The following is a 10,054-nucleotide window of genomic DNA, read 5'->3' as shown; positions in this document are numbered from 1 at the left end:
GAAAACTTTTTTCCCCCTACCACATCCAACCTGAAATATTCACCTGGGAGGTGATTGTCCTTCTCTACACTTTACTGATGTGTCCCTACGTCAAGTACTCTGTGCAGCTTTGGGTACCTCTGTGAGACTGGAATGGTAATGGTTAATGACTCAAAACAATTGGCCATTTGTGGAGGCAGCAGGGTACCTTGCTGGGACCAGGTTGTCACCCCGCAACCAAAGGGGAGGAGGAGAGTTTCTGGGTGTGTGATGTCAAAACCTCTGGTTCACATAAGACAGAGGGGGTGAAAACCCACCACTGGAGGTTAAAAGTTGGGTTTTGAGCCAGATAAGAAGCTGTCCTGGTTTACTGACAATATGTCCCAGGAGGTGAGACCTCCAATGGAATAGAAACAGCCCCCAAAATTATGAAATTTTTTGAAACTACAAGGCGTTCGAGTGAAGTATGAAAATTAATAAGAGTTTTACTAAAAACAGAGAAAAACCAGGACAAAACAAAAACCAAACAATAACAGAAAACAACATCACCTAAAACCACTCATTCAGTCTATGCCACCAAGATGGCAACGCAGTGCTGACAGAGGTCACATGCAGATCCGGGGGGGGAGAGGTGAGTACTGGTGTGCAGAGTGGCGCTGGTGCAAGTAGCACTACTCTGAGGCAGTTAGCAGTGGCAGAAGTGGCAGAGGTAGCAGCGATGAACAGCGGCAGTGCAAATGGTGCTACCCTGAGGTGGCAGTGGTGGCAGTGGCAGCAGCAGCTCACCACACACAAAGGGCCGGTGGCCTTGAGGAACAGAAGTGCTCCTGCCCAGCATGGGAACCGCAAAACTGGGGTGTGGGGCAGCTCCAGGGACACAGTGGTCGGCAACCGCCTCCCAGTTGCACCCCCAGGAACCAGGGAGATCATGTTCTGGTCTTGGTAGCAAGTTTATCCTACTAAGTTCTCATGGTATTTCCCAGCAGGACCCTTCATTTTTTCCCCGCCCTCTGCCCTGCATGGGGGAAGAAAGGGGATGTGTCCCCCGTGCTTCACCAAAACCACATGATGATATGAAAAAATTCACCAAGAAACCCTTCATTTAGCTAAACCATAACATTATCCACACCAAATTTTTTCCATACCATCATGTTATATCAGATTTGAACTTTCCAACTATACACATACATATATATTCCAATTATATACACATTTAAAATATGTACATACAGGTACAGTGTTACGGGCAGTTTACCCAAAAATTAGGTCCCCTCGAGGTGTACATTGTGTTTCTCCATCTTTCTGCATTACCCACCAAGTGTAACCTGGTCCTTCAGCAAAAACAATCCCACAAATGGGTTTGCTTTTGCTTGAGGCAGGACTAATCCAAACCATTTGATTATTTGGGGATTTGATATACCCACTCAATGCCATGCTCTTTAGCCCAGGTGCTAACTAGGTTGTTTTTGAAATGAGTCCCATTGTCTGACTCAGTTCATTCTGGGGTACCATGTCTCCAGAGGACTTGCTTTTCAAGGCCCAGGATGGTAGTCTGGCGTGAGGCACAGAGTATGTTTCCAGTCATCTGGTGGTTGCTTCCACCATGGTGAGCACATAGCACTTACCTTGGCGAGTTTGCGGAAGTGTGATGTAATCAATCTACCAGGCCTCCCCCTATCTATACTTAGTCCATCTGTGTGATGGTTTGGTCTAGGCCTTCCCTGGCAACCAGCTCAAAACCAAGGAAGTGTCCATATCCCAGTATTCCATTCTATTTCTTTAGGTAAGCAAGAGTATTAATACTAGGGAGAAGGAAGTTAGAGGTCAGACCTCTTCCGTTGGGGTTGGAGAGGAGAGGCAACCCTGCTGAGCTCCTGACTCCAGAGTCTAGGCCTTGGGAGGCGACGGCGGCTGTGTTGGTGCGGTTTTGCTTTCTCAAGGAAAGTATTAAGATTCTTTTGTTTGCTAGCTCTCTATTAGTTGTGTATATCTGCATATATCGGTTTTTCTGTTTTGGTTTTGGGGTGTTGGGGTTTTCTCTTTCTTATATGCAAATAGGTTTTTTTGCAATTGTATATAAGTTTAAATATATATATATATATACTGCTTTAGTTCAGTTTGAGTCTTTTGGGGTTTTTTCCCCCCCTCTTCCCTTTCCTTTAAATAAGGGGAGGAGGTTTTTGGTGTGAATTCGGGGACTTGGCAGGGACCCAGGTCCAGACTGCAACAGTCTACCACCATACCACACAGGGGCTTTACTCCATGGTTAAATCCACTCCTTAGTCTCCCGTGCACCTGTAGGTGGCATCTCTTCCCTGATGACCTGAGGCATCATGGGTCCATAGAGCTAGGAACAACTCTCCCTTCTCTTGCCAATCAAGATCTAACTGTGACACTTTCACTTGGGCAGCTCAGTCTGCCTGTTTGTTGTTGCAATGTTCATTTGCTCAGCTTTTGGGTAGGTGTGCATCTACATGGTGGACTCTCACAATCAGCTTCTCTACCTGGGTCACGATGTCTTGCCACATTTTAGAAGCCCACATGGGTTTCCCTTTATGTTGCCAATTGGTCTTCTTCCATCTGTTCAGCCACCCCCACAGAGCATTGGTCACTATCCAAAAGTCAGTGTAGAGGTAAAGTCTTGGCCACTTCTCTCATTTGGCAATATCCAAAGCCAACTGGATGGCTTTGAGCTCTGTGACTTGACTTCATCCACCTTGTCCTTCCATAGCTTCTGCAACTCGTCGTGTGGGGCTTCATAAGGCTGCTTTCCCTTTCCAGTTCATCCCTACAATGTGACGGGAACTGTCAGTAAAACGAGCATAATGCTTTTCATCCTCTGGTAGTTGGTAGTATGGTGGAGCTTCCTCAGCATGTACCACCTGTTCTTCTTCCTCTTCATCTGCCAGACCAAAATTCTCACCTTCAGGTCAATTTGTAATTATGTCCAAGACCTCAAGGCAATTAGGATTCCTGACTGTGGCACACTGCGTGATCAAGGCAATCCACTTACTCCATGTAGCATCAGTGGCATGATGAGTGGAAGGAACCTTTCCTTTGAACATCCACCCCAGCACTGGTAGTCGGGGTACCAGAAGAAGCTGTGCTTCTGTGCTGATCACTTTCCAGGTGACTTGAACTCCATAGGCTACTAGAATCTCCTTCTCCATTGGAGAGTAGTTGGCCTCAGACCCTCTGTACCTTCAGTTCCAGAATCCAAGTGGTCAACCTTGAGTATCCCCAGGGACCTTCTGCCAGAGGCTCTAAGAAGGACCATTTTCCCCGGCTGCAGAATAGATCACTGTAAAACTCCAACCCCAGGAGCTGCCAGCTTATGGGATTGGTTATGAGTTTTACTTTAATATATAGATATAGGGTTCTTTAATTATGTAGCTACCACCTTGAAGAAGACCAGTTCTCACAAGTCCAATGGCAGGGTCATGACATGAGGCAAACACATGCCCTTGGTTTTATTTGCTCTGGTCCCTATGGCCAATCCTCCAGACGGGGTCTCTGACTCACCAGCCACTCTGGGGGTTCCAGGTCAGGGTGAGGGACAGTGTCCTCACTGTCCCTGCCAATCTGAGGTTGGGTTAGGGGTTGCAGGAGGTGTGATGTGTTATAGTTTTCCTGGGCTCTTTGTGACTGACAGCTACTCTGGGGCTTCCCTATGTGGGCTTCAGGGGTTGCCACGAGGGACATGACGCCACCCCACCTCTGTGAGGTTTGACCCATCCCTTCCCCCTCCACTCACACACACTCCTCACAGGTTGGTTCTGACCCAATAATAACTGATCTGCTGTCTAACAATCACATTCTTCACCTCTGATCCTGTCCTGACTGGTCCAAGGGCTACAGTGTGAGCAATCTCCTGTTTAATCTGTTCAAAGACTTGTTGCTCTTTGGAGTCCCACTAGAAATCATTCTTCTTGAATGTTACGAGGTAGAGAAGACTTACAATCTGTCTGTATTCTGGGATGTGCATCCTCCAGAAACTTACAGCACCTAGGAAAGCTTGCGTTTCCTTCTTACTGGTCAGTGGGGATATTGCTGTTATCTTGTTGATGACCTATTGGGATCTGATGGCATCCGTCCTGCCATTTTGCTCCCAGGAACTGGATTTCTCGGGCAGATCCCTTGACCTTACTCTGTTTGATGGCAAACCCGGCTTTCAAGAGAATCTGGATGATCTTCTTTCTTAAAGACTTCTTCTGCTGTGCTCCGTCATATGATGATGTCATTGATGTACTGCAGGTGTTCTGGAACCTCACCCTTTTCTAGTGTGACCTGGATCAGTCGGTGGCATATGGTGGGACTGTGTTTCCACCCCTGGGGCAGTTGCTTCCAGGTGTACTGCATGCCCCTCCAGGTGAAAGTAAACCGTGGTTGGCACTCTACTGCCAAAGGAATAGAGAAAAACACATTAGCAATGTCAGTGGTGGTACCACTTTGCTGCCTTGAACTCCAGTTCGTACTGAAACTCCAGCATGTCTGGCACAGCAGCACTCAGTGATGGGGTAACTTCATTCAAGCCACGATAGTCCACTGTCGATCTCCATTGGGCTTACCCATGGGCCAAATGGGGCTGTTGAAGGGTGAGTGAGTCTTGCTGACCACTCCTTGGATCTCCAACTTGCTGATCATTTTATGGATGGGGATCATGGAGTCTCGGTTCGTGTGGTATTGCTGATTATGCACTGTTGCAGTGGCAATTAGAACCTGCTGTTCTTCAACCTTTAGCAGTCCCACAGCAGAAGGGTTCTCTGAGAGTCCAGGCAACACATTCAACTGTTTAATCCCTTCTGTCTCTACAACAGTTATCCCAAAGGCCCACAGATGTCCCTTTGGATCTTTGAAATATCCATTCTTCAGGTAATTGATGCTCAAGATACATGAGGGGTCTGGACCAGTCACAATGGGGTTTCTTTGCCACTCCTTCCCAATCAAACTCACTTCATCTTCCACCATTGTCAGCTCTTGAGAACCCCTGTCACTCCAGCAATTGAAATAGATTCCGCCCTCACATGCCTTGATGGCATTAGAGTGCATTGTGCACCAGTGTCAACCAAAGCTTTGTATTCTTGTGGGTCTGATGTGCCAGGTCATCTGATCCACACAGTTCAATAGACACGGTTATCCTGTGCCTCTACTTGGCTAGAGGCAGGGTCCCTCTAATGTTGCTCTTGGTAATTGTGGTTTTCTCTCTGTGAGTACATACAGGAGGTCCCTTCCAAGGGATCAGACATGTTATCGTCCCTCCTGTTCTAAGGACTTGCCCACGCGAGAGTGGAGCTACATCCATCCTCATGGAATTGCCTCTGGTCATTTTTCCTTTTAACTTCTGTGTCCATGATGATAAAGCATAGGTGGGTTTTCCATCCCATTTACTCATGTCTTCCCTATGTTCACGTAGGAAAAATCACAGATTACCTAGTGTGGTGTACTCCTTCTCCCTAGCCGGTGGATACCTGTTTCAGATAACGGGGGCTCCAGTTAGCACTGGTGAGACATGGACAATTCCCCCTTTAAACTCCTTTCTGAGTTTTTTGTGGTCATTTTTTACTTCCTCACTGCCCAGAGGTCCACAAATAATTTCTCTACGGAAGAGATATGGGCCTGTAATGGGGCATGGACAATCTCATTATATGTCCTGAGTTTACTCATCATAGCGCCCACTGTTTCTTGGTTTTCCTTTGATGCCTCAGAGCTTTTTGGATTTTTTTAACTTTTGTAGATTTTAGAAGTAGTTGTGTAGTAAATGTAGATTTTAATGTAGCTGTATTTTATCCTCTACCCTTAACATAGCAGTTTACACATACCCAACCCTATTATCCCATTTCATATCAATCCCTCTAAATTCCGGTAGTGTGTTTAGTCTTTTTTCAAGGTAGAATTGTAGAAAAACACCTCTGTTTAAGAACATCTCACCCTAGACCTGGACCAGGAGATATCACACAGAAAAAGCAACCTTCAAGCCCAGAACTTTGGAGGAACTCCAAGGACTGTACGTGCTGTGAAGAAGATGAAGATGAGGAAGAAGAGGTCCCAAAGACCCCAAACCCAATTCCCGAAGGGGTGTGTCAAGGGGCAGAACTGGGCAGAACCCGGGGTGGATAAATCTGGGATTGGATGGACCTTATCATAGAACCACTGTCTGGGTGTGCGCATGCAGTGTGTATTCCCCTGGGCCTACGGCCTCATTAAAGGACCTGTTCTTTTTATCTTATACACTAAATTGACCTGGAGTCTTTTTCCCCACGGTCTTTTTAGGCAACACCTTCCAGTGCATTGTCACCAGGAAATTAGCATATATGGGTGGTCTTGCCTGTCCAAGTTTCCACCACATCTGTGATGTACACTTGACCTTGTCGGAGTCACTACTGGATTGCCCATCCCTTGCGAAAAGTATCTCTAACAGTGTCATTTCTCTCAGGCATCGAATCCCTTCTTCCATGGTCTCCCAGGTGCAAAGATGATGTCTCTGCAGGTTGTCTCTGAAAACAAACCTCTCTCTTAAGCTTCTTAAAACCGTGTCCAGAGATGAAGGGGTTCAGACTCCCTTATGAACGCCTGGTTATTACCCATATGCTGAGACAGGGATCCTAAATACCTTGCAATAAATACCTACTGTCAAGTAGTGCACCTCTGCCCATAAGATCCCAGACTTGAATCAACCAGGTGAGAATAGGTTCATCCGGTTGTCGAGTGATGTCTTTCTGCAAGTTGCAGAGATTATCAAATGAAAGGGATACGGTGATTATTTCTGGCTCTGGGTCTGGTATTTGGGAGGATCTCGCCTCCCCATCATTGTCTACTGGGAGAACTGATTTGGTCTTGTATTTTCTCTTTTGGATAGAGGCAACTTCCATTGACTGGGGTTGTCCCTCTGGTTTTGTTACACTCTGAGTTGTCATGGTGTCAGGTGTTTTGTTCTCTTTCTTTTCCTCCTGGAGATGTTGCACCATACTGAGCACCTTTGAGTAGTGTTATAGGTTAGAAATCCAGGAGAATTTTTCTTCCCCCTGCCCCCACTGTAGGAAAGACAGAGTTTGATTGGAAAGGGAGGCGATTAGCGTTACAAAAGGTCTAACCAACCAAGCTGCATTCCTAACGAATGGCCCATCGGAGGTTGGGGGAAGGTAGGGAGGAGTTTTTGGGGGGTTGCTGGCATTCCTCAGAGGGGAGAGATCAAACTGCACAGTTCTCTCACTGGGACAGAGACGGAGTCTTGCATGTGTGCTTTTGGAGAGAAGGCCTGGAGGTTGGGTTTTCTGACTTCCCGCCCTGGTCAACCCTGACTGTTGGCCTCGACTTGTGGACAGGTTGTCTTTGTCTCCTGCTCAGACCTGCTGCATTCTCATCAGAGTTTTTATGCTCACCGAGAGAAGAAAGGAGGAGTCTTGAGACACTGTCATCTGAGGACGACAGTGAGTTTTGTGTGGGCAAATTGTTTTCCTTTCCCCCTTTCTTCCATTGGGGAAAGGGTCCCCATCCTCTTTTCGGCTTTCTCCCGTGACCCAAGACCACTCCCCAGACCCCCCTCCCCGCGTGGTGACCGCCAGACCCAACAGTGCCCCCTGCAGGTCAACACAGAGTACTGCAGGCTCTGCACCTCCAGTGATCCAGCAACGCCCCCTGCCAACTGTGATTAGAACTGCGCTAAAGGACAGAGAAGTATTCATTCAGACATTTTTTTGTTGTTTTTTTCTTTTGTTTGAAGGGGACTTTTTGGGTACAGGACTATTGCCTAGGTTTTTTTGTCTTCTGTTACTGTTCTTGCCAACATACATATATCTTTTAATAAAGGGTTGTTATCTCTTCTGTTTTTTCCACACTTCCTCTATTAAAACCTCTTAATTTTGAATTCACAATTGTTGAGAGAGAGGAGTTTGGTTTGTCTCATAACTCATCCTCTTTAGCAAACTTTCCAGTCTCTTCAAACTGAGACAGGTAGGCAGTGACCAGGGCTCTGCATGCAACCACAAGCTGCCCCTCCATAGATCCACCATGGCACTTTTCCCTCACCGATCTCATCACCTTGACAGGGTCCTGCAGTTGTTCAAGGTTGACCTTCCAGGTCGTTGGAGCAGAAACATTCTCCAAGAACTTACCCATGTCCTTTCATAACCCATGCCACTCGAAACTATCCACTCCTGGGGTGGGCTTCTGGGCACCTTCCCAATAGATCTTGGTCCTACCTACATACATAAGATAGAGCATAATAACGCAAACTGCCAAACATACCACAAAGAGTAAGGTATCTCTAACATCTAGAGGGAATTTAAACCCTTCAAAAACTGGTGTTGCAAACCTAAAGAAGAAATCGGTGAAGGATTGGGAAAAAATGCTCCCCTGCATTTCTCCCCCAGATTGGATGTCATTATCACTAAACCTTCAAGGGTAACAGCTTAGGTTGGGATAGGAAAACAACCCTGAAAACACATTCCAAAGGAGACTTATAGGCATTGAATTTACAACCCCATGAAACATAGCCACAGCTACCTTGGTTTTCAAACCCATTTTGAGAAAAACATCTATGAATGGAAAATACATATACAGGAATACATGCCAAATAAACAGGAATAAATAGAACAACACGATGCCTGAGGGGTTCTATATGCAATACACAAATTGATTATTCAATACTGTCATTCTTTTTCCACTCTTTCTCTCAATGCTCCACTTTGGGAAAGCCAATAATACTGTCTTGGTTTACTGACAATATGCCCCAGGAGGCGGGACCTTTGATGGAATAGAAACATCAACACCCCCCCCAAATTACGATTTTTTTTGAATATATGAGGTGTTCAAGTGAAGTATGAAAATAATAACAGTTTTACTAAAAATGGAGATAAAAACAGAACAAAACGAAACCCAAAAAATAACAGAAAAGAATGTCACCTAAAACCATTCTTTCAGTCTATGACACAGAGATGGCAACGCAGTCCTGATGGAGGTCATGTGCAGAGACGGGACGGGGGGGGGGGGGGGTACTGTTGTGCAGAGTGGTGCCAGTAGCACAGGGCAAGCAGTGGTGGCAGGCAGTGGCAGTAGTCCCAAGCAGCAACTACTCCAAGGTGGTAGCAGCAGTACCAGTGGCAGCGGTGGCTAGCGGTTGCAGGGAGTGCGGGATGGTGGTGACGGTTGGCAGTGGCAGCAGCCACTAGCGGTGCTACTCCAAGGCGGTAGCAGCGGCAGCAGCGGCAGTGGTGGCAGTGGTGGCAAATATGGGCACTGAAAGAAATGAGGCTGCACACCACACAGAGTTTGATTTCAGGATTTGTCTGCCCATCTTTTTTGGCATTCCCTTTTTATTAGGGTCCCTTTTTTGTTTTGACACATGGGGTTCACTGTGAAGAGGGTCAGGACCTGGGTTTCTTGTCTTCAGGCTTGTCCGATGAGCTTCCAGAGGACTTAAAATATTAAAACCAGAAAAATTATTAAAAAATCTGCTATTGATGCTGACATATTACCCAATACACTGGCCACTGTATGCATGGTCTGCACTGAATGGGCCAATGCAGCAGTAACCATGGTTGCGGTAGCTGCTATGATTAATGCAGAGATGATAAAAGCAATTAGCCATCCAATTATGATGATTTCTTGTCATTAATTTACTGTATCCTGCATCATCCTCCCAGTTTCTGGTTAGGTTCACTGGGAGCCACAGTTGAACTCTTCTGCACATAGGAATTATTACTGATACATTGATATGCTTTGATGATTACTTATAGTGATGTCAAAGGTATTGTTAGTCACATGAATCACAATGTCAGGTGCGGTCAAGAAGGTATATGAGTGAGAAATACACACTGTGACTGAGTCATTATGCCAGTTTGTAAAAGTTAGTAGACACAATGAATTATCCCTAGAACAGTGTCTTCCTGATGTGACATTACAGGCAGGTCTTGTGCTGTTCAGCATTCACTGGTCTCCTCCCAGGATTCTTGAGGGACAACCTCTGCATATGCAGAATCGGATTGCGTGTCAGGTCTGTGTCACTCATGATAAGGTTTCATCAAATGTACTGGAAGTCAGAGGGGTCCTGCGGGAGACAAAACACAAGCATACCCCT

General features: G+C 46.2%; 1 long non-coding RNA gene across 1 annotated transcript in view; it reads right to left on the bottom strand.

The window, feature by feature from the left end:
• Nucleotides 1-1,677: 1,677 nt before the first annotated feature.
• Nucleotides 1,678-10,054, bottom strand: part of LOC113958799 — a 23,606-nt gene continuing 15,229 nt past the window's right edge. The window contains exon 3 of the long non-coding RNA XR_003531630.1: nucleotides 1,678-1,711. This is a non-coding gene — a long non-coding RNA (uncharacterized LOC113958799). The remainder of the gene's footprint in view (nucleotides 1,712-10,054) is intronic.

The sequence above is a fragment of the Corapipo altera genome, unplaced genomic scaffold (genome assembly GCF_003945725.1).
Source record: "Corapipo altera isolate COAL_440 unplaced genomic scaffold, ASM394572v1 61242, whole genome shotgun sequence".
Taxonomy (NCBI): Eukaryota; Metazoa; Chordata; class Aves; order Passeriformes; family Pipridae; genus Corapipo; species Corapipo altera.
The sequence above is the reverse complement of the archived record's forward strand: the minus strand, read 5'-3'. Positions and strand labels throughout refer to the sequence as shown.